Source organism: Myotis nattereri, assembly GCF_964212035.1.
Source record: "Myotis nattereri genome assembly, chromosome: 3".
Lineage (NCBI taxonomy): Eukaryota > Metazoa > Chordata > Mammalia > Chiroptera > Vespertilionidae > Myotis > Myotis nattereri.
The window spans coordinates 88,844,152-88,868,543 of record NC_138077.1 but is presented as its reverse complement, the minus strand read 5'-3'; positions in this window follow the sequence as shown (position 1 = coordinate 88,868,543).

Sequence of the window (24,392 nt, the reverse complement as noted above, 5' to 3'; positions counted from 1 at the left end):
GAAGAAGAAGAAGAAGAAGAAGAGAGAAACATTGATTGGCTGCCTCCCATACCAACGCTCAACAGGGAATGAACCTTTAGCCTAGGAATGTGCCCTGTCTGGGAATAGAACCTGCAAACTTTTGGTATATGGGAGGTTGCTCCCACCAACTGAGCCAACTGGTCAGGGCTGGTCTTTATATATTCTTTATATTAACTCTTGTTACAGCTGTTGTTTTCAAATAACTTCTCCCATTTGGTTGGTTGCTTTTTTGATTGGTTGGTGATTTCTTTTGCTGTGCAGAAGCTTTTTAGTTTGATATAGTCCCATTAATTTATTTGCCTTTTCCTCCCTTGCCTTTAGTGCCAAATTCACAAAATCCTCTCTAAGACCAAGGTCCATAAGTTTAGTATCTATGTTTTATTTTTTTTTTCTATGTAATTTATTGTTTCAGGTCTTATATTTAGGTCTTTGTTCCACTTTGAATTAATTTTTGTATACAGTATATACAGTAGGCTAGTTTCATTCCTCTGCGTGCCACTTTCCATATTTCCCAGCACCATTTATTGAAAAGGCTCTTTTTGCAATTGTATGTTTTAGGTTCCTTTGTCAAAATTTATTTGCCCATATACATGTGGGTTTATTTTGGGGCTCTCAATTCTTTTCTATTGATCTGTGTACCTATTTTTATGCTAATGCCATGCTATTTTAATGAAAAATACCTCAACATAATAAAGGCCATAAATGACAAACCCTCAGTTAGTATCATATTCAATGGTGAAAACTGAAATATTTCCCTCTAAGATCAGGAACAAGATAAGGATGTCCACTTTCACTACTCTTATTTAGAATAGTGCTGGAAGTCCTAGCCAGAGAAATCAGTCAAGAGAAATAAATAAAAGGCATAGAAATTGGGAATAAAAAAGTAAAATTGCCCCTTTTTGCAGATAACACAATTTTTTTTGTATAGAAATCTCTTAAAACTCTCTCTCTCACACACACACAAAACTATTAGAAACATTACACAAAGACAGTAAAGTTGCAGATACAAAAGTACTATTGATAAAGAGGGAATATGCTAATTGACCCTCTTGCCATGGCAAAGATGGTGGCACCCACAGCCAATAAGGAAGGAATATGCTAACTGACTGCCCCACCCTCAAAGAGGGCGACACCCACAGCCACAAGATGGTTGGCAGGGGAGGGCAATTGTGGGCAACCATGCCAGCAGGGAAGGGGAGTTGGGTCGGACCAGTCCTGCAGGGGAGGGCAGTTGGGGGTGACCAGGCTGGCAGGGGAGGGCAGTTGGGGGCAACCAGGCCAGCAGAGGAACAGTTAGGCATCAATCAGGTTGGCAGAGGAGTGGTTAAGGGGTGATCAGGCTGGCAGGCAAGAGGCGGTTAGGGGCAATCAGGCAGGCAGGCAGGCAGGCAAGTGGTTAGGATCCAGCAGTCCCAGATTGTGAGAGGGATATCCCAGATTGGAGAGGCACAGGCTGGGCTGAGGGACACCCCTCAGTGCACAAATTTTGTGCCCCAGGCATCTAGTCAGTGTATAAAACTCTATTGCATTCTTATATACTAACAATGAAATTTTAGAAAAAAATGAAAAAAATTACTTTGCAATTACATCAAAACGAATAAAATACATAAGAATAAACTTAACAAAGGATATAAAGACCCTATACACCTAAAACTACAAAGCATTATTTAAAAAGATTTAAAAGACACAAAGAAATAGAAAGACATTTTGTGTCCATGGATTGGAGGACTCATCGTAGTTAAAATGGCCATCTTACCCAAAGCAATATACAGATTTACTGCAATCTACATAAAAAGCTCAATGGCATTTTTTAAAGAAATAGAACAATATATCAAGAGATTTGTATGGAACCACAAAAGACCATGATTAAGAAAAGCAACCCTGAGAAAAAGAACAATGCTGGAGGTATCACAAGTCCTGACTTCAAATTATACTACAGAGTGGACCTATTCCTAAGGGAGGAACCCTTTACAGAAAGCCTCATCTTTTTTATTTTGCTCCTGTTGCCTTATTTCCCTTCCAAAAGCTACTAACAAGAGATCTTGTGGTTGGATATCTACTAACAAAAACTGGGCTAGATAACAATAATTCAAACAAAGGCTGCAATTAAATAGTCTTGAGTATTATTTCCTTTCTGGTTAGAATAGCTGGGTCCAACAATGAAATAAAATTAGCCACTGTGGAAAACAGTATAGAGTTTTCTCAAAAAATTGAAAATGGAACTCCTATTTGACCCAGTAATCCCACTTCTAGGAATATATCCCAAAAAATCAGAAACACCAATCAGAAAGGACATATGTACCCCTATGTTCATAGTAGCACAATTTACAATAGCCAAGATTTGGAAACAACCTAAGTGCCCATCAGCAGATGAGTGGATTAGAAAGCTGGTACATCTATACAATGGAATACTATGCTGCTGTAAAAAAGAAGGAATTCTTACCATTTGCAACAGCATGGATGGACCTGGAGAGCATTATGCTAAGCAAAATAAGCCATTCAGAGAAAGATAAATATCACATGATCTCACTCATTTGTGGAATATAATGAATAACATAAACTGATGAATAAAAATAGACCCAGAGACACAGAAGCATCGAATAGTTCGTCAATCATCAGAGGGAAGGCAGGGGTGGGGGGGGGGTGGAGGTAAGAGATCAACCAAAGAACTTGTATGCATGCATACAAACACAATCAATGGATACAGTCACTGGGGGGGGGGGGTGAGGGCATGAGCTGGGGATTGGGGGTGGCCAAAGGGGAAAGAAGGAGACATATGTAATACTATATGTAATACTTTAAACAATAAACTTTTTTTAAAAGATAGTTTTAAAAAAATCTCAATTTTTAGCTCAACTTCTTCTTTGGGAAATATAACAATTGTAGCTCTGGACATGTCAAACTGGTAGGGACAAATTGATATAACCTATATCTTACCGCATCAAGGTTTCTAGAGGGAGAGGGCTAAAGTACATTAAAATCACTGCAGTTGAGAGAACATAATTGAAAAGAAAATTTTGAATTATATTAGCAAGATATAGAACGAGTCCTCCCAGTTCAGAATGCCAAAAATATCATATAAAGCATGAAGGTAAGACATGCTTTTGTTTTAAATAGATGATAGAGGGAAATTTAGAAAAAAAAATGGAAGACAGAAATAGAGTCCTGAAGGATGAGTAACATTTATCTAGATGGCATCGGCCAAACCCTAGAGCCTTATAAAGTGGCATTAGCAGGGTAGGTGCATATGTGGGAACTAAGGCAAAATTATCAGCCTAAAGGACATAAAGGGTCAGGACAGAAATCTCCCCCTCCTACCAGCATGTGATCTCACACACACACACACACACACACACACACACACACACACACACACACACGATTCCCTGACTCCTTAGTGAAATCCTAGAAAGCAAGAGGGGGCTTAGTCTTGGCTCCAAGTTAAAAAAAAAGTATATATATATATATATATATATATATATATATATATATATATATAGAGAGAGAGAGAGAGAGAGAGAGAGAGAGAGAGAGAGAGTATGCAAATTAGGCTAGGGCACCGTAACAGGTCACAACAGGGCAGGAGGAGGTTGTGCGCACAGGTGAGGTCCAGAGGACAGGGACAGGGGCGCCGGCCTGGAGAGGAGACAGTGGGCCCACCTCCCGCGGAAGCAGCCCAGCTCCCTCCCACCTCCCGCAGAATTGGTGTGGGTCCCTCCTAGCTCCCATGGGCACCGGCAGCTCGCCTCCACCTCCCATGGAAGCCGCAGGGCTCCTGTGGAAGGCAGATATGCTCACCACTATACCACCAACGCAACCTATCCTGTGGAAGCAGCACAGCTCCCAGTGGTGCCTTGCGGTTCCTGCCGGTTCCCAGGGAAGTGGTGGGCGGCCTATTGTGTGCGATATTGAATGATGGGCTACTAGTATATATATAGGTATTACATATATGTGTATATATATACACATATATGTAATACCTTAATCAATAAAGAAAACTATGATATATATATATATATATATATATATATATATATATATATATATAACTTCTTTATCAATAATTATCTGGTTGGTTTATAAATATTATGTGGGATCTAAACTCTGTGAAATCTGCTTACAGATTATCTATGCCAGAATTAATAAGCTAATTAGAGACCAACACATTTATTATATGCAGTATATTATTTAATTTATAAAAATGTACCAGTATTCTATGTATAAATACTTTTTGGAAAAATATGGTTTTATTAAAATGCTGGCTTTGTTTGACAGAAATACTATTCATATGTTGCCTAAAATTATACAGCTAATTGAAAAATATCTCAAGGAAATTTGGAAATAATAAATGTATCCATATTGCTTTCGTGGGCTAGAAAGTTTTAGCTAGAATACAAGTCTGCTTGATGTCATTAGTTTGGGGATACTAACGTACTGAGGATGGTAACTCTTGAATAATAAAGCAGCTCACTCTGTTTCTGCATTTTGAGATAATGATTTATGCATGTCCTTGTGCTGGATAGCACTAAGCACTGCTCCTTCATTAGTGCTTCCCACTGAAAGTTATGTTTATATTCAGAGATTCTGCCCTGGGTTGGATCATATTGTGTGAGAAATAATTACAGGGCAAAAGTGGAGAAACACTGCTTGAAATGTATTCGAAATTATTTGCTTGATGTGCCTCCCAGTTTCCATAGTGTGATTCTGTCTAATTATCCCTGGGGATCTGTTAGGCTCTCTGACTATTAAGCAGATAATTTTTTAACATTGAGAAATATTTATTTTAAACTGGATAGTTGTGCTGAGCTTCATGCTGTGAGAAAAATATTTCCTAATAAAATTTTTTAACTCTTTAAGGACACCTGAGCAATACTTTTTAATTTAGTATATCAATTGATGGTATAGAAATTACCTTATTGCCTGAAATATGGTTGGAAATAATAAAGTTAAAATTTTGTTCCCACCAATGTTGAGACTGTTACTTCCAAAAGACCATACTCAGGAGACAAGTTATTAGTTTAGATACATTAATTACTATAGCATTTTTTTACAAATTCCTGGTCAACCTTACTGAAGACAGGTTGATAGATGCAAACAAAGTTCAACCCAATTTACATATCTGATATCTGTATGCACATAATAGCTCTCTTTCGTGTAGCTGCTTAGCTTTCTGAAAACATTTTTTAAAAAGCTCTGCATTAATTTTTTTGCTAATGAAGTGCAAAGGCACTAGTAGCTGCCTTCACTATTCTGTCTGGTTAGTTTTTAAGCTTTTAAAAGTGTTTGGAGTCTGGCATTTTTACACCAAACTGGGAATCTAGGAGGTATTTTAATTGAAAGTAGAAAACAAATATTTCATCCTAAATTATTTTTGAGGAAAAAGGACTGTTTACAATTAATTGTTCATGACTACATCAAATATTTGAAAACGTGTTAGTACCTTATTTATAGTGTGTGTGTGTGTGTGTGTGTGTGTGTGTGTGTGTGTGTGTGTGTTTAAGAACAGGTTAGGAGTAAGTGAATTTGTTGAAGACAAATATTGAGAAGAGAAAAGGAGAACTTCAGAGGTCTCCATACTAAACACACACACTTAAGTCTCCCATGAATGAGGAAAAAGAGCACATTTTAAAATTATTCTAATAAACTTATATCCTGCCTTGTTTTCCCCAAAATGATTTCAGGCAACATTCAAAAGTGCAAATTATAAAGGCAGATTTATTTATTTTGGGTTGAAAAAATGCAACAGATTAATGGCAAAATCAGTGAAATAATAAACCCCCAAAATAAAGAAACAAACTTAAAAACCCAACCAGAGCACACACAATCAATTAATAGTACACAAAATATGGCAGAAGTTGCTGTACATTTGCTAGATTTTAGCTACAAATCTGTCCTTGTATTTATTAGCAACCGATAAATATAAGAAACCCTTTATTTTTGTCTTAGTGTCCCAATCTGATTTCACATGAGTACAATTATTCCTACTTATGACACTTCAAATAAATTTTCCTGTGAGTAAAGAGGAGTTATCATATCATAATGAATATCTTAAAATCATAATCACAATAAGTGCAATGGTGAGTTTCAAAGGTTGTATCTTTTATAAAGCCACCCAATAGCCCACGCCATGTAATACAGGCAATGAATCGGAGATGCTTGGTGGTGAGGATTTGCAGAAGTGTGGCCCTGGTATACATAGTTTAGTGGAATGCCTTAATAAAGCCAACCAGATTAACATATTCAGAGTGAAGTTTTTCAAACACTGCTCTCTAGGTCTAGGGGAATCCAAGGTTTCAGTGGCTGGGAAGAGTACTTTCCACTTGCACTCCAAACAGGGCCATTCTCTATCACACACCAAGTCTATATTCACACAAGCCTTGCCTGAAGAGAGTGCTCCAGAACTTAATTTGTAAATTACTAATATCAGTGGATTAATAAATCAATATTTAAATTTCTTTCAGCCAATATTTCCTACTAGTTATCCACTTCGACTGGGTTTTGATAGATACCATATTACAGCTAATGAATTGAGTTTATGTTCTTTAAAATTCATGAAAGCCGGTCTGTGTTGTATTGAAATAGAATGAAGGCATGTTTCCACAATCAGCTAAGCTCAAGGTAGACTTCACTTCCACAAATAAAAGTTGATGAGACTCAAAATGGAAAGGCCATCCATGAAAAGAACAAGATTTTTCCAAGAAGGACAAAAGTTTGATTTCAGTCCTCTCTGAGAGTCAAACCTCTAGGTTATATGTCTAGAGGTTTAATCTGAATAATAGTGAGTTTTATTCAATGTCATTCTTGCCAATTAAATAATATTGGTAAAGTATGATATGTTTTGTAAATTCAGTTTGACACTAGAAGATAACTTTTTCTCAAATGTGTCTATAGGCTATTGAATAAGGTACCTTTCTGAATAATTTGTTTTTAAACCAGTTGGTAATTTTCTAACTCAAATAATTACTATTTATGGTAGCAAGTAGGCATCAATCAGGGTCACTTCTCTGTTAATATTATTTCTTTTTAAAAATAATTTTATTTTGGGGAGAGAGAGAAAAGAAGAAAGAGAGAAAAACATCAATTTCTTGTCCCACTTATTTATGCGTTCATCTGTTGATACTTGTATGTGCCCTGACCAGGGATGGAACCCACAATCTTGGCATAAAAGGACAATGCTCTAACCAACTAAGTAACCTGGCCAGGGCTTATTAATATTATTTCTATTTTAAGAAAATAAGATTATGTTATTATTTGCATATAAAAGGTAGAGGAAATTTCTCCCCTCCATGCAGAAGTATATGTATTTCATTTATTCAGAGATATTATGAAAGTATCAATATAGACTTTTAAATTATAGGATTCCAAACATAAAACATTTTTTCTGATTCTGAGTATACGTGGGTATATTAAGACATAAGCTCTGTATAATCACATGTCTTAAAACACAAAGATTTGTTTAGATCCCAATCCTGAAATATGCTCCTTCTTTTAAAGAGTTGTGAAGAAGCTCAGACTTGCAGCTTAGACAAGAAGCTGGCGTACGGTTTTAAAGGAGTGCCCAGTTAGATAGAAAATGTTTCCTTTGGGCTAAAAGGATTGAGGTGGAACCATGATCCATCAAGAAGGATCTAATTCATACAGCTACAAAAGTAAATAAATTGTGGAGTCCATTTGGTATTTGTCTTTCTCTGATTCTCTGGCTGCTTTATTTTGCTTAGCATAATAATCTCACTAATATGTGGAATATAATGAAAGAAATAAACTGAAAAACAATAGAACCAGAGGCATGGATGCATGGAACAGACTGACAGATGTCAGAGGGGAGGGAGTTGGGGGAGCACTGGACAAGGGAAGGTAAAGAAATTAACCAAAGAACATATATCTATAACCCATGCATACAAACAACGGTGTGGTGAAGGCCAGGGGAGGGGGTATGAGGCCTAGGTTGAGGTGGGCAAAGGTAGGAGGGGAATGAGGGACATCTGTAATAGTGTCAATAATGAAAAAGAAATTGTGGAGTTCATAGCCCACCATTCAAAATGTCCTTAAAGAGTTTAAAGATAAAAACTATTATTTGGGGCATTATAGAGCAGATTTCAAAAAATCAACTGTGTTTTCTGAGGGCACATTGCTAGAAACCAGTCAGAAATTAGCCTTTTGAGCTTGAGCTTTTACGTATCAAACTGTGAAAGCAATCTCCAAAGCAGCCACCAGAACCTGCCCTTCTATGGCCTCATTCTCCGAATGCTTGCCTGAAGTAACCAAACCTTAGCATCTCACTTCATTACCAGATCTGAAGAATAAACGGAGGATTTTCACATATATATCCCATACTTGAATTTTTGAGGCATTAATAATGTACAAAGTTAAATTTTATAAGATCCTTGGTGGTCCCTTCTGAGTTTCGAGGTATACAGCAATTGTATCCATCAGGGTTCTTAGCTGGAGGCAACAGAATCTGATTATTATTAAGGCAGAAAGTAAATTCAAACAGCTTGAGTAGATCACAGAATTCCAGAAGCCTTGAGAATCAGGTATAGAAAAAGAGCAGAAAGAAGGATGCTAGACTGCAGTTGAGACCTTAGCTCACAGCATTTCACAGCAGATGAACAGGCCTCTCACACCGCACCTGAGAAAGTGAGGCCCCGTGGAGATTGGGGGATGCTCTGGGAACGTGGCTACTGCTGCCCCAGAAACCAGTGTGTGTCTGCTCATCAGCCACCATTGGCCATCACAGCTCCTTCTCCATTGTTCCTGCTTCTTTAACATCCTTCAATAAGCATATTTCCATTCAGGAACTGCAAAGAGTGTTTCTGATGTAAAAATTGAAGTTGTGTGCTTATATCCTAGATGCAAAATGAGATTGAAAAGCAATTCCAGGGCCTTTTCAGTTTCAAGTAAGAGATGAGCTCTGCCTCTCACCAAAAATACCTAATATTTAATGAGTGCATCTTCTATTTTAGGCACTGTTGTGTGAGTTTAGTTTCATAATGTGGAGAATTTATTAAGCTAGGAGAGATTCAGGCAGATACATTAAATATGCAGAAAAGAGTAAAGCAGTCACTTACTCATGTAACAAAACACATTCCATATTGTGTTGTAAATAGAAAGAAAATCGTTTTGGTATGATTTATGATGCTATTTTCCCTGGGTGAAAATAAAAGTAAAATTCTCCCAAAGTTGGTCCTAAATTCATCACCAGGAAGTGTGTTCTATAAATACATTAATAAAGAATGTTCCATTTGGTTGATGTCTTTACAAGAATGCCTCATAGAGAGTCAGGTCTTTATTTCTTCAAGCACTTTAAAGGGAATCCAATGATCCACCCGCATCCTGGCATTCAGGACCCTGGAGAGCAGTGACATTTACTAAACTGCAGTTTCTGCTATCAGGATCAGCAATGAAAAGCAAACATACACTAACACCCTCCACATGGTGAAGCCAGTACCAGAGAAGCAAAATCTAACTTTTAAAAGGGATTATATGTTAATCAATTTTTCTCTCAGCCAAATTCTCATTCCAGTGTCTGAAAAAGATAGGTGAGAACTCTCAGTGCAGCAAACACAGAATTAGAGAGAGAACTAAACTAAGAGAGATAGGGTGGGGGGTGGACTTGGGGGAGAAAATAAAGGATAAGAAGGAAGGAGATTAGAGGAGACAAGAGCACACAGAGAGGGTCTGATTTTTTACAAATGTGCATACAAAAACAAAATGAAACACATAAAAATGCAATAATGCAGTCTCCATCTTCCCTGGATGTCTTCACTTCCTCACCATTTTCTCTCTCTCTCTCTCTCTCTCTCTCTCTCTCTCTCTATATATATATATATATATATATATATATATATATGGAGAGAGAGGAAGGGAAAGAGAGAGAAAAACATTGATTTGTTGTTTCACTTATTTATGCATTCATTACTTGATTCTTTTTTTTTATTCTCACCCATGGATTTTTTTTATTATTCATCTAGAGAGAGAGAAAGGGAGAGAGAGAGAAACAGAGAGAAATATATGAGAGCAAAATATGGATCAGTTGCCTCCCAAACACACCCTGACAAGGTATCAAACCTGCAACCTTGGTATGTGCCCTGATCAGAATTGAACCCACAACCTTGGCGTATTGGGATGATGCTCTAAAAAAAATGAGCTAACTGGCAGGGCACACATTCAGTCTTGAAACACAAAAGTCAATTCCAGCTCTCTTCCTGAGTGTCACCATTAATACCTAATTGCAGAATCTGGTTTGAAATTTTCAGTCCTGTATCATAATCATCTTTAACCATTCTCTTTTCTGGAACACTATCTTTCTGTGCATAATCTCCTACTTTTCTCGCTTATCTCTGACTGGCCTTATAAGCCTCCTAGGAAAACTTTTTCCTTGACCAACCCACCTGCTCTTTAGGTAGAAGTCCTTAAGATTCTCTCATCTCATCTCATTTACCTATTTTTTTTTTTGGGGGGGGGGGGTTTCTCCAAGGCCTCATCCCCTGACAGTACATCTCATGAATCCCAATTCTTTAACTTACTTCTCACTACTGAGGTCCAGTCTATTATAGCCAACTGTCTACACACTAAATATTTATAAATAAATGCATCATTGCAAATGTAGCATGCTTAACACTGAAATAATGTTGCTACCATTCCCTCCAGAAAAGTGGTACTTCTATAGAGATACCCAGTTAAATAATACAATACCATTGTGCAAACAACTGGGTGAACAAAATTAGAAAATTTTCAAATTATGAGGTAGTAAGACAAATAAAAGCTAAATATTTAGCAATTTAGAGTTTAAGAATTTATTATAACAACAAAATATAACTGAATGCATTTTAAAACTATAATCTAGTGTACAAAGTTTTATTGTTATCCCACACGACTATAAGTGTGGGATAGATCAAACTTTATTTTTTCTAAAATATATTTTATTGATTTTTTGCAGAGAGAAAGGGAGAGGGATAGAAAGTTAGAAACATCAATGGGAGAGAAACATCAATCAGCTGCCTCCTTCACACTTCCTACTGGGGATGTGCCCGCAACCAAGTTACATGTCCTTGACCGGAATCAAACCTGGGACTTTTCAGTCTGCAGGTTGACACTCTATCTACTGAGCCAAACCACTGCATTCCAATTCCTGCAATAGTTATCTCTTATATAAAAGGCCCATGGCCATCACGCCATAACACCATCATGACCAAATGAGCAGCAGCTGTCACGGCAGGCAGGGTGGGGCGCGAGCTACTAGAGGCAGAGAGTGATGAGCAGCAGCTAGCTACTAGCAATGGAGAGCTATGAGCGGGAGGGGGTGGGGGCTAGGAGCAGTGAGCAGGGAGGGCGGGGAAGTGAGCTACGAGCAGTGATGGGCCAGAGGCCAGCTGAGGCAAGTGGAAGAGAGCTACTCTTCTCGCCCACTCTAAAGTTTTTATAAATATCTATGGAGTACTGATGAGATGATGATGGTGATGATGATGACATAATGCTGCTGGTGATGACATTGAAGGTATCTGAGGGTAAAATGTGCCTTATACTTTTTCTTGCACATCTTAAGTGCTTAGTGAAATTTAGTGGCTAAGAGAAAATTAGTTTTTTTTTTTTCAAATTCATTAATCATGTCAGTTATAGTCAGTTCAAGGTTTTTGGTGGAGATTTTAAATTTTGGAGATAGTTTTGCTGGGCATAGGTGTGCAGGGAAGAAATGATAAATGCTAGTTACTAATACTATCTATAGAGGCAGGGCTCTCAGAAGTGGAGGAATGAGAGACGACAATGGAAAATAGAAGGGCTAGTGGATCCTCTTTCACACATATCTTGGCTTCTCACCTCCATTGGGAATACAAGAGGAATAGAAGAACCATAACTGTTCTTAATTCCTTTGTGACATCCCAGAATTCTCAGAGACACCAAAAATAATTATAAGGGAATAATGAGAGAGACCATGTGTGAATGTATGTGTAGGAATATTAGGGATAGAATTAGAGTCTTATTTAAAAAGTAAAAAAAAAAAAGAGGTGATAAGTGTCACTCAGTTTCTGGGTCCATAGGTGGCCAGCTCCTGTCTGAAGTGTACACTTAAATAGTTCAAATAGGGCCAGCTGGTGTTGCTCAGTGGTTGAGCATCAACCTATGAATCAGGAGTTCATGGTTCAATTCCTGGTCCATTGTGGGGTATACAGAAGGCAGCCAACTAATAATTCTTCCTCATCATTGATATTTATATCTCTCCCTCCCCGTTCCTCTCTGAAATCAATAAAAATATATTTTAAAAAATAGTTAAAATGGTAAATGCCATGATTATATATATATCTCCTATCTAATAAAAGAGAAACATGGCAATTAGCCGTAGATCCGCTACCCTTCCCATTGGCAAATCAGGGTGCTATGCAAATTAACTGCCAGCCAAGAAGGCGGCCCGCAGCCAGGCAGCTTGAAGCGAACAGGAGGCTTGCTTGCTTCAGTGATGGAGGACTCCAACGTTCCCCGCCTGCCGCTGCCGGCCTCTGAGCTTGCAGTTTGAAACATTGCTACAAATATAGAAGCTACACAAAACCCTAGAAACCTGCTTTCAGCCAGCTGGGATCTCAGAGCTGGAGTTGAAACAGTGTTCAATTATAGAAGCCAAACAAACCAGATACCTGCTTTCAGCAATGGAGGCCTAAGAGCTGGAGCCAAGCCTCAGAGCTAAAGCTGGCCCAGAATAAAAAAAAGAAAAAAAGGAGCAGTAGGGAGCTTCAGTCACCTGCCAGCCTGAAAACAGCACTCAACCCCTCACCCAGACTGGCCAGGCACCCCAGTGGGGACCCCCACCCTGAAGGGTGTGTGACCAGCTGCAAACAGCCATCATCCCCTCATCCAGGCTGGCCAGGCACCCCAGTGGGGACCCCCACCCTGATCCAGGACACCCTTCAGAGCAAACCAGCTGGCCCCCACCCGTGCACCAGGCCTCTATCCTATATAGTAAAAGGGTAATATGCCTCCCAGCACTGGGATCAGTGGAGCCGCGAGGCCTCCCGGCACCAGGATCAGCATGACAGGGAGCAGCGCCCAAACCCCCTGATTGCCCTGCGGCTCTGTGTGTGACAGGGGGCGGGGCCACAACCTCCCTATCCGCCCTGCTCTGTTTGTGACAGGGGAAGGCGCCCCAAACCCCCTGATCGGCCCTGCTTAGTGCCTGATAGGGGGGAGCTCCCCTACCCCCTGATCGACCCTGCTCTGTGTGTGACAGGGTGCGGCGCCCTAAACTTCCCCCCACAGGCCCTGCTCTGTGTGTGACGGGGTAGAGCCATAACCTCCCCATCGGCCCTGCCCTGAATGTGACAGGGGGTGGTGCCCCAATTCTCCTATCAGCTCTACTCTGTGAGTGACACAGGGGAGCTACTCAACCCCCTGATCGGCCCTGCTCTGTGCATGACAGGGGGGAGCTCCCCAACCCCCTGATTGACCCTGCTCTGTGCGTGACAGGGTACGGAGCCTCAACCCCCTGATGGGCCCTGCTCTGTGAGTGACAGGGTGTGGCGCCACAACCTCCCCATTGACCCCGCCTTGAGTGTGACGGGGGCAGCGCCCCAACTCCCCAATCATCCCTGCTCTGAGCCCGACCAGGGGCTGCACCTAGGGATTGGGCCTGCCCTCTGCCACCCGGGAGCAGGCCTAAGCCAGCAGGTCATTATCTCCCAAGGGGTCCCAGACTGCGAGAGGGCACAGGCCGGGCTGAGGGACCCCCCCTCCCTCCTGAGTGCACAAATTTTTGTGCACCGGGCCTTTAGTATATATATATTGCCACCATAAAATGAATAATTAAATAAATAATTCCTTAACTCATGAAATGAATCAGTTGAGGAATCTACTATGTACATGTACTCAATTTCAATTATACTGTCATTCAAAAAATATTAATATACTTAGGCACCTAGAAAAAATTGGACTAACACATTGCTACCAGACTTTAGTTATTGCACATTTTCTAGGAAACTTTGATTCTGTGAATAAGAAAAAGAGAATATAATGGTTTAATGTAACAGCAGGTATAAGCAGTCTCTTTCATCAGTGATATAAGAAAAAAGATACTCCATTAAACAAATGTATTACCCTATTTGCTACCTCCATCTGCTCCTTAACCCTTATTATTAGTTGCATCAATCTTGAGTCACACAGAATCACGTAAGCCTCTCTGAGATATGCTCTCTGACAGTTGACATTGTACACTTCCTTCCCGTGGTACATTTGTTGCTCCATAAGCAATTTAGGTAGAAAACTCATTTAGCAAAAGGCCTGTTAAATTTCACTATTGTTTTTATTCATTAAGCTGGGTCAGTAAAATAATAAAAACACCAAATAACAATAAAAAAAAAACCTGAACAGCTTAAACTTTATAAAACCAATGTTGATTGCATATTGAAAATTTTATATTGAAAAAATCTTAGAAAAATTCCAGTTTAGATTACTATGGTGCAGTAATCTTGTATTGCAAAGTAGAAATTATGGCTGCATATGTGTGGATATGTGCACCATTTCTCTCTCCTAAAACTCTCATAGGGGTTACCAACTTCCAATAGCATTGGTGTTAGTCATATTTTATCACTTGGAGAGGGGAGCTAGTCTACTCTTCCATATGATGTGTGTTGAACAGTGGTAACTCTTATTACATGAAATAAATTGATTCAGAGGTGAGAACACCTTAGAACAAGCATGTCAAACTCGCTGCCCACAACAAATATTTTTGTGGCCCAGCCAATATAATGGAATGTAAGAAACATTTTAATAAAAATTTTGTAGCCCTGGCTGGCTTGGCTCAGTGGATATAGCATCGGCCTGCAGACTGAAGGGTCCCAGGTTCGATTCTGGCCAGGGGCACATGCCTGGGTTGCGGGCTTGAGCCCCAGTGGGGGCGCGGGGGTGCAGGAGGCAGCTGATTGGTGATTCTCTCTCATGATGGATGTTTCTCTCTCACTCTCTCCTCCCTTCCTCTCTGAAATCAATAAATATATTTTAAAAAATGTTTTGTAACTTAATTTTTATAATATCCTGCTATATATAATTATTAATAATGAACTACAACATTCACTAATAACTGATTACTATAAGCATGTTGCATTCATTTCCCTTACATGCAGGCGCACCATTTCTCTCCACTAATACTAGCAGCGAATATTTTAGAAACCGATTGCCCCATTATTAGTCTTGTACTGACTTGTTTGGTGTGCACAACAGGGAATATTTTGCTTTCAGAAAACAAGAAAAATAGGTTTATTTGCATTATGCTTATTAATTTGTGCAGTTATTCAGTGTCTGGTAAGTTAATGTTCAAGAAAAAATATTAATTTTTTAAAATATATTTTTATTGATTTCATTGAGGAAGGGAGAGGGAGAGAGAGATAGAAACATCAATGATGAGAGAGAATCCTTGATCAGCTGCCTCCTGCACGCCCCCTCCTGGGGATCGAGCCCGCAAACCCAGGCATGTGTCCTTGACCAGAATCAAACCTGCGACCCTTACTCCGTGATGCTCTATCCACTAAACCATGCTGGCTAAGGCAGAAAAAATATTAATTTTTATTAAAATATTCTATTATTTTATGTTAAAGATTAGTCATTTATTTCAGCCCTTTGTATTCAGCATGTCTCTATCGAAATAAACCCACGTTTCTTTTAAAACTGAAGCTTTTGTTTTTTTGGTGGCCCACATAAACTTAAACCTTGTTTATTTGGCCCGTGTCAGCCTTTGAGTTTGACATGCTTGCCCTGGAATAATACTAAATCAGAAAAAAGGGATTGTAGAAAAACATCACTTTATTAATAACTCTGCAATAAAGAGTTCTCATGGAATTAGGTAAATTTAAGATTTATTTTACATTCTCTTTAGGTAGTGGGAAGAAATGAATAGAATTATAGAGAATAGACCAGATGGCATATTTGAAACACAGTGGGAAAAGCCATATGGAATGCTGCCATTTTTTCCATTTATCTATGAATAGAACACAGGTAGGGAGATGGTCCTAAAGCCTGTTGATAACAATGATTTTCCAAAGATTTTCTGTTGTTTCTGTGGTTGCTATGTGTATATGTGTTTGCTGTAGCCGTATTAAATGAAAATGGGAAAAGTAAGTGAAAGGTAGTTGGTCATCATTTTTACAGATTCCTTTTTAAAAACGGAAAAAAGTGTCAAATTTAAATAATTACCAGGGGAAGAAAGCAAACTGTTACATTTGTCAGTGTAATATTCTGCGGGATACGCTGTGTGGGCTGTGACTGTGTATATAGTGTCTGTATTCGAAAGATAATAAAAATAGAAATTAGGGTAGGAAGGGAGAACTGTTACATAGGAAGAAGGAAGTGGTTTTGAGACATAAAGATTTTGTGGGTTACTGTGAATTAACCACCTAAAGGATTATTCAAGTACATTAGTCCTTTTCAGTTTGTACCATAGAGGAGAGGTAGGGATTGGCAAACTTTTATTTTTTTTGAGGGGGTAGGTTATTATTGGTTTTTCTTTTATTCAAATAATACACATAGTGAGCCAGAACACACACATACACACAGGCACATGCATATACATGCACACACACACACACACACACACACACCAAAGACAAATGTTTCATCAAATGATACTTTTCCTATAAACCATGCACTCTGATAGCTTCTATAATATGCTTATTCTATTCTAGTTACTATTTCAATGATGGTTGTGATCCATTAAATTGATTTTATGACTCATTAATAGGGTACAAACACATAGAGATTTTTATATATTAAAAAGATTTTGCTAAAATGCTCATCCTTAATCTTCAAGATCTTATCTTTCCTTTTTAGACATTTCTGATTATCAGACAGAACCAAAGCTCCTGAAATAATATTTTCCTCTTATTGAATGCCATAATAGTTACGTTTCAATTATACTATTATAGGTTATTTTGCTGCTGCCTGTTCATTTAAGATCAACTGTTCCTTAAGCCAGGGACGCTCACTAAATAAAAAATGGGCAAATTCATTAAGTTGCAGCCAGAAATGAAGTCTCTTCTACTAAAGCAGCTTTGCCTTGCCTCGTGTAAAAACTGGCAAGGGAAACGGGAAGCAAGTTTTAGGCAGTGGTCTTCCTATTACATGTCATCTGTTGTTTTCCTGCAGTTCTAACCCAAGGGGAATCAAGGAGGGAGACAGGCAAAGCATGCGTTTTGGCACTGATCTCCAACCCCGAAGGCCCAGCGATCCAGGCAAGTGTAATTCACACTGGTGCAACCTCCCTCTCCCTTTGCCTCTTCTTTGTGCTCTAGCATTTTTCAAGTTCAATTCCTTGTTCCTGCCCTGCTTATCATTGTACTTCTGCTTAACCTGGAGCTCAGCAGTCCCAACTGGCACAGCTCTGTTACTTGAAGCAACAAGCAACTTTTTCTTTCAAGGTAGGAACTTTTTGTTCGATTTCTTTGATGACAATAGTTCACCCCGCTAGAAACTGCTGTAACTCCCTCCTAAGACTTAGTCTACAACCCTAGATTTCCAGAGGCCTTTCCCGCTTCCAAAGTGCTTTTGAATAGATTGTTTTACTCAATTATCTAGAGAATTCCTTCAACATGTTCTTGTGAATGTGTGTATTTGTGCCTCATGAAATCCTTCTAAGCATAGCTTGAACAAAACACAACTAAAAGTAAACTAGAATCAGGGATAATTAATGACCTAAAATTTTAAAAATTAAAGAGCTAAAATGATACAATTGATCATTTAAAAGACTAATTGTGCTCTTTTATGGTGATAGCTTACAATTTATACCTAGTTACCTAGTGGCAGGATATAGATTGTGCATATCATTAAGTGTGTGCTAAATGCACTTTGTTGTAAATTTTATTTGATTATCACTCTAAGCTTTATTCACGTTTATAAAGCTTTCATAGTTCATTGCTCATTTAACATCTGTTTATAATTTAAAAATTACTGGGAAATTGCTATGTAGTTAGGAATTAAGGGGAAGCTTGGCACCAAATAGGATACTAAATCCCTGAGTTCTAATTGTGACTCATCCAAGAGCAAGTTGTGTGACCCTGGGGCAGGTTAGTTAACCTTCTGGATCATTTGTTTCCTAAATAGGCAGCATATATGATCATTATAACACATTTTCAGCATGAAGAGATAAAGATAGAGACGTGATTTAGCTGTCAAAGTTTGGAAAGCATAACTAAAAGGAAGAATTAGCAAGCAAGCCAACAGACCATTTTTAGGTATTGATCATCTGAATAAGTAGTATCTATACTAATAAAAGGGTAAGATGCTAACTAGACCAGACATCTTCCAGACGACCTTCTGAATGTCCTTCTGGACAAAGCCTTGGTGGCAGGGCCAAGACAGAGGCAGTTAAGGCTGATCAGGCCAGTAGGGGAGAGCAGTTAGGGGGATTAGGCCAGCAAGGGAGGGCAGTTGGGGGCGACCAGACCTGGAGGGGAGGGCAGTTGGGTGCAACTAGGCTGGCAGGGAAGGGCAGTTGGGAGCAACCAGGCTTGCAGGGGAGGGTAGTTGGGGGTGACCAGGACAGCAGGGGAACAGTTAGGCATCAATCAGACTGGCAGGGGAGTGGTTAGGGGGATCAGGACTAAACCAGCAGTTGGACATCCCCCGAGGGGTCCCAGATTGGAGAGGGTGCAAGCTGGGCTGAGGGTCACCCCCCCTCCCCGTGAACAAATTTTGTGCACTGGGCCTCTAGTATATATATATATATATATATATATATATATATATATATATATATGCCTAAGTGACCAGCCAACCAGCCAAGAATTGCCCTCTTGCAATCCAGGACCCCTTGGGGGATGTGGAGAGCTGGTTTTGGCCTGATCTCCACAGGCCAGGCTGAGGGACCCCACCATCAGTGCACGAATTCATGCACCAGGCCTTAGCCCATTGGCTCCCCACTTCAGGTCTGGCTCCCCACTGGACCTCTAGCCCATTGCAGAGATCGTGGGTCTGGCCCTTACAGAAACTTATCCACTCAATTAGCTAAATGATGAGACATGCAGGACCCACTGGCTGCGGCCCTGATGCTGGAGCTCCTGACAGCCCATTCGCTTAATTCCATTTCCAGTGGAGGCAGCAAATTTTCCCTGCTACCACTCTCTGCTAGAAACTGGCCATGGCTTCCCTCCTTCTGGGGGGACAGTAGTGCCAGCTGGCAACCCCCGAGGAGGGAAGGAGGTGAAGGAGCAACTCAGGTGGGAAGCAGGAGGTTTCTGCTCCCACAGCACTCTGCCTGGGCAGAAGGACCTGGGCAGGAGCCTGACATTGAGCAGGGTCCAACTAGATTCCATGCTAAGTAAATCTTGTTTGCTAAATAATTGCATTTTGTAGCTAAATGCCCACAAGTTGTCAGTTACCGCCAAACTTAGGGTAAAGTGAGATGAAAGAAGCAACACAGACACAGAGAGAAAGTGACATAATATTGGGAGAAGAGAGGAGGGAACCCAATTCTGGGGTGCATCACCCGAGTATCTGGGACCCCTTAGGGGATTTCGGAGAGCTAGTTTCGGCCCGATCCCCACAGGCCAGGCTGAGGGACCCCACTAATGCATTAAATAGTTATTAAATAATGTGGTAGAACATTTCCATTAGTTTATCAAAGTTTAGATCTTAATAATAAATACATTGTATACAAACAAAATTAATGTAGAATGGATAAGATAATTGAACAATTAGGTTTTTGTTTTTGGTTTATCTTTGTTTTGTGACTTCTTTTTCTCTTAGAATCATTCTTATGATTTTCATGTAAAGATTATTTAAAATATTTGTTGTTTATTTTAAAAAAATATATTTTATTGATTTTTTTACAGAGAGGAAGGGAAAGGGATAGAGAGTTAGAAACATCGATGAGAGAGAAACATTGATCAGCTGCCTCCTGCACACCCCCTACTGGGGATGTGCCCGCAACCAAGGTACATCCCCTTGTCCGAATTGAACCTGGGACTCTTCAGTCCACAGGCCGATGCTCCAGCCACTGAGCCAAACTGGTCAGGGCTAAAATATTTGTTTTTCAATTATTTGGGGGAACATAATAGTCTATTTATTTCAACTCTAAGGTTTCTCCATAGACTAAAGGAAATATTCAAAGTGTACAGTAAATAGCAATATAAATATAATAAATTAACACATGTATAAAATTAAATGTTAAATACATAAATCAAGGAAAATATAATTTAAATATCTTAATAAATAAGTTGGAAAGTGTCTTGGGAACATTAGCTTGAATCAAGGAGAAAAACAAACAAAAGTGAATACTTTAGTATTATTCTATATTGTATTTTAGAAGGTAATTTAGATAACTAGACAAAATTTAGACAAGGGACATTATTTTTAAATGTCATTAATATAAACCATTCAGTTTATTTAGGGTCAGTTTTAAATGGCAATTTCTGTTTTCATGGCTCAGATCCCTTAGAAAGCCTTGCCAGTGATGTCAGGAGAGGTTAATTGTATCCTTAGATGTTGATGTTATTAAAGTATTTAATATTCAAAGATCTGGAATCATTTACTTTTCAAAATATTTTATTCTTGGAAACCTATACATGTTTCCTTTCCATTATAAATCAGACTTTCTATGGCCTAAAATTATATTAACAGTTTGTGTTTATCTTAGTTTTTAAACCTCACATTTAAGAGTTTATGTTCATCATATTTCTTACACCTTGAATTTTATTTTTTTTCTATCAATAGTTTTTGTACTCTATTTCAAAAAAATAGTTTGATTATTCCCTTTAATAATAGTGTTGTTTTTTTTATTTTTGGCCTCATAAAATTTGAAATAGTTTCTTATTGCATTTTACTAGTTTTCAAGACAATACTATCATTTTCTTCTTGCCTTTCTGAGCTTGAAAATAAATTAACTGATGTCTCTTGGCCTCAATATGATTTAATTGAATAAAGCATAAATAAGCATAGCACATTGTTGGAAAGTGTAGTAGGTTAATAACCCAAATAAATATTAAGAAAAGTCTGAAATTTAAGTTGATGTTCAATAGATCATGTTTGATATTAAAATTCTCTTATGAGGAAGAAAACATCACAAATTGAGGGTGTGAAAGGGGTGTTGTGTAACTTCTTCATTGCAAACAAAGATGAACTGGGAGGACAGATAACAAAGAAGGATGTTACAATCATAATGAAATTAAAACAAGTCTTCTTAGAAATGGGCAAAGGGCTGAGAGAAAAGGAACAGATGTTATTAAAGTATATGCAACATGAATGATGTGCTACTCACACATCTCCCCACCTAATTGTCATGTTGAGTGGTGGCAGGGATCACTGAAGTAGAGGAATGTTTGGGGAAGCAAGGCTTAGGAGCATGCTGTGGAATAGTCCAGGAATGCTTTGACATGTGCTGAAGTTACAATATATTTTCAACTATGTTAAGCCAGGACGAGGAGGATATGAATGTCATGAGTAATCACAACTCAAGAGCAGCTCATCTAATCTCTGCATAGAACATTTGAATGTCTCCTATTTCTCTCAATAATTATCAGTTTTGTTCTTTCTTAAACCCACAATTACTACAAAATCTTTCTTCTATACCTGGACATATTTTGCTTTGCATTTAAAGTTTCAAAGCCTCTAGCTAAAGGCCACTTTCTCACATTTGGGTTTATAACGGGAATAGAGGCATGTTCATTATTTTTGCAAGTTTATCCTTTTTAAAGGTCCCCTAAGCATTGCCCTGATTTCAAAAGGATAAAAATGTATTCAGCTTCAGAATTGGGAAAAAAATCTTGTTGATAAATCCTTGATTCAAATGATTCAGTTTAAATTATGTTAAAGTATGACAGCTGTTGAACATTCATATCTTCAACATAAAATATCTTAATTCCTAAATATGTGCACAAATGTCTCTCTATTGGTCAAGTCTCTGTATTGATTTTGAATAGTGTATATTCAACTAGTTGGTAATGTCAATTGACTAGTATAATAATTAATAATTAATTATGTACTTAATAACCTTAATCCATAATTTTAACAATACATATATTTTATTTTTAATGTGTTGACTCGACACAACTTAACTGTATTTTTTCACCATTTACAGTAATTAGGCTGGCAGTTAGTATAAACATCATGTTCTTGGATGCCTTACTCTCAGTTTTGTCTAACATTATGGTATTTGTTCATTTTTCTTAAAGTTGTTTATAAGATTGTCTTATTTTTGTGTCTTATTGTTACTACTAGAGGCCTGGTGCACAAAAATTTGTGCACTGGGGGTGGCGGGGTCCCTCAGCCCAGCCTGTGCCCTATTGCAGTCTGGGACCCCTCGGGGGATGACCACCTGCTGGCTTAGGCCTGCTCCCTGCGGGATTGGGCCTAAGCTGGCAGTCAGACATTCCTTTGGCAGCCTGGCAGCCCTTGGGGGATGTCCACTTGCCAGCGGGGAGCAGGCCTAAGCTGCAGTCGGACATCCTTAGCGCTGCTGAGGAGGCAGGAGAGGCTCCCACCACGACCACTGTACTGGAAGCCATTAGCCTGGCTTGTGGCTGAGCAGAGCTCCCCCATGTGGGAGTGCAATGACCACCAGAGGGCAACTCCTGCATTGAGCGTCTGCCCCCTGGTGGTCAGTGTGTGTCATAGTGACCAGTCATTCCCCGTCTTTCGGCTGTTAGGGTCAGTTTGCATATTACCCTTTTATTATATAGGATAGAGGCCTGGTGCACGGGTGGGGGCTGGCTGGTTTGTCCTGAAGGGTGTCCAGATCAGGGTGGGGGTCCCGCTTGGGTTCCTGGCCAGCTTGGGTGAGGGGCTGATGGCTGTTTTCAGGGTGGCCACACCTTCTTTTGGGTGGGGGTCCCCACTGGGGTACCTGGTCAGTCTGGGTGAGGGGCTGAGGGCTGTTTTCAGGCTGGCCGGTACTGAAGCTCCCAGCTTCTCCTTTTTTTCTTTTTTTTTTTTATTCTGAGATTTATTTACCTTCTATAATTGAAACATTGTTGCCATCACTGGTGCTCCCAGCTCTGAGGCTGCGGCCGGCTGAAAGCAGGTATCTGGGGTTTGTTTAGCTTCTATAATTGAAACATTGTTGCTTTCGGGCTCAGAGCTGGGCCGCGGCAGGCGGGGAACCTTGGCTTTCTCCATCACTGGAGCAAACAAGCCTCATGTTTGCTTCAGCTGTGTGGCTGCCGGCCACCATCTTTGTTGGCAGTTAATTTACATATTGCCCTGATTAGCCAATTGGAAGCGTAGCAGAGGTAAGGTTAATTACCCTTTTTGTCTTTTATTACATAGGATTGTGAACCCTGAGAAAGAAGTTACCTACTAAGAAGAGTTTCTGGTGGCTAGCTGGGCTCCAATTAAAAAACAAATAAACAAAAAAACAGAGCCTTTCAACCATTTCTACACAGGGCTTCTCATGCAAGCCTGCACTGAACTGCCTGCCTGCACTTCATTTCTGCCATCTCAGCCAGCCCTCTCACAAAGGAGATCCTAGAATCCTATTTCAACCAATGGAAATGAGGTTTTCCCCATACACTTGTTGCTGCCCAGTTCCAAGCAACCAGAGTGGCTCTATTCTGACCATTCTGGACAGTGCCTTTTGGAGCAATCGCACTGTGAAGATTTGGGTCCTCATTTGCATAAGGAGAGAACAATCAGGAACCAAGGGCAGAGACTTTTGTCCATATAAGCCAGCTTCCCTATGGCTCTGGGAGAACATTCTCTCTTTCCACTGAAGACTGCATTTCCCTGGCTGAACAGAAACACTAAAGATGTCTCTCCAGAGCAAAGAAGAATAGATCAGAACAGACTGTCACAGAATGGAGCGGGCAAAGCAAAGTGAAGCAGAGCAAAGCACAAAGGAGCAGACAAGTGCAGCACAAAGCAGATGAGCAAGCAGAGGAGAGCTGTCTAGCCGCAGAGGGGCCTGCCCTAGGGTTGCCTCACAGCCCTGCTGCTTTGACAGCTGTACTCTATCACAATTGAGCTGTTTTACACTGGAGTCAAGTTTTCTTCTTCACCGCACCCCAAATTGGGGATTCCTGTTGGCACTGAATTGGCACTGATGACCATTATTTGACACTATTTTTGGGTAACCCATTGAAATTATTTATTCAAACTCTTTCAAAGAGTTTTTGTTTTTAATTACTTGAATAAAATAATAGAAATATATTCATAGTTTTGTTACTTTATTTAATGCTGGCAGTGTCTATCTTAAAAAATAAGTAGAATGATACAGGGGAGTAACAGACCACATTTTAAGAAATAAGACACTTGAAAGAGAATAAGTTGGGGATGCATAGGTATTATTTAGATAATTAGTCCCATTTTATACTTTATCTGGTTAAATTTTATATTTGTTTTGAAATTTAAATTGACTAAAATTAATGGAAGCTCATATGTATAAATATGGACTTAGATTTAATGGA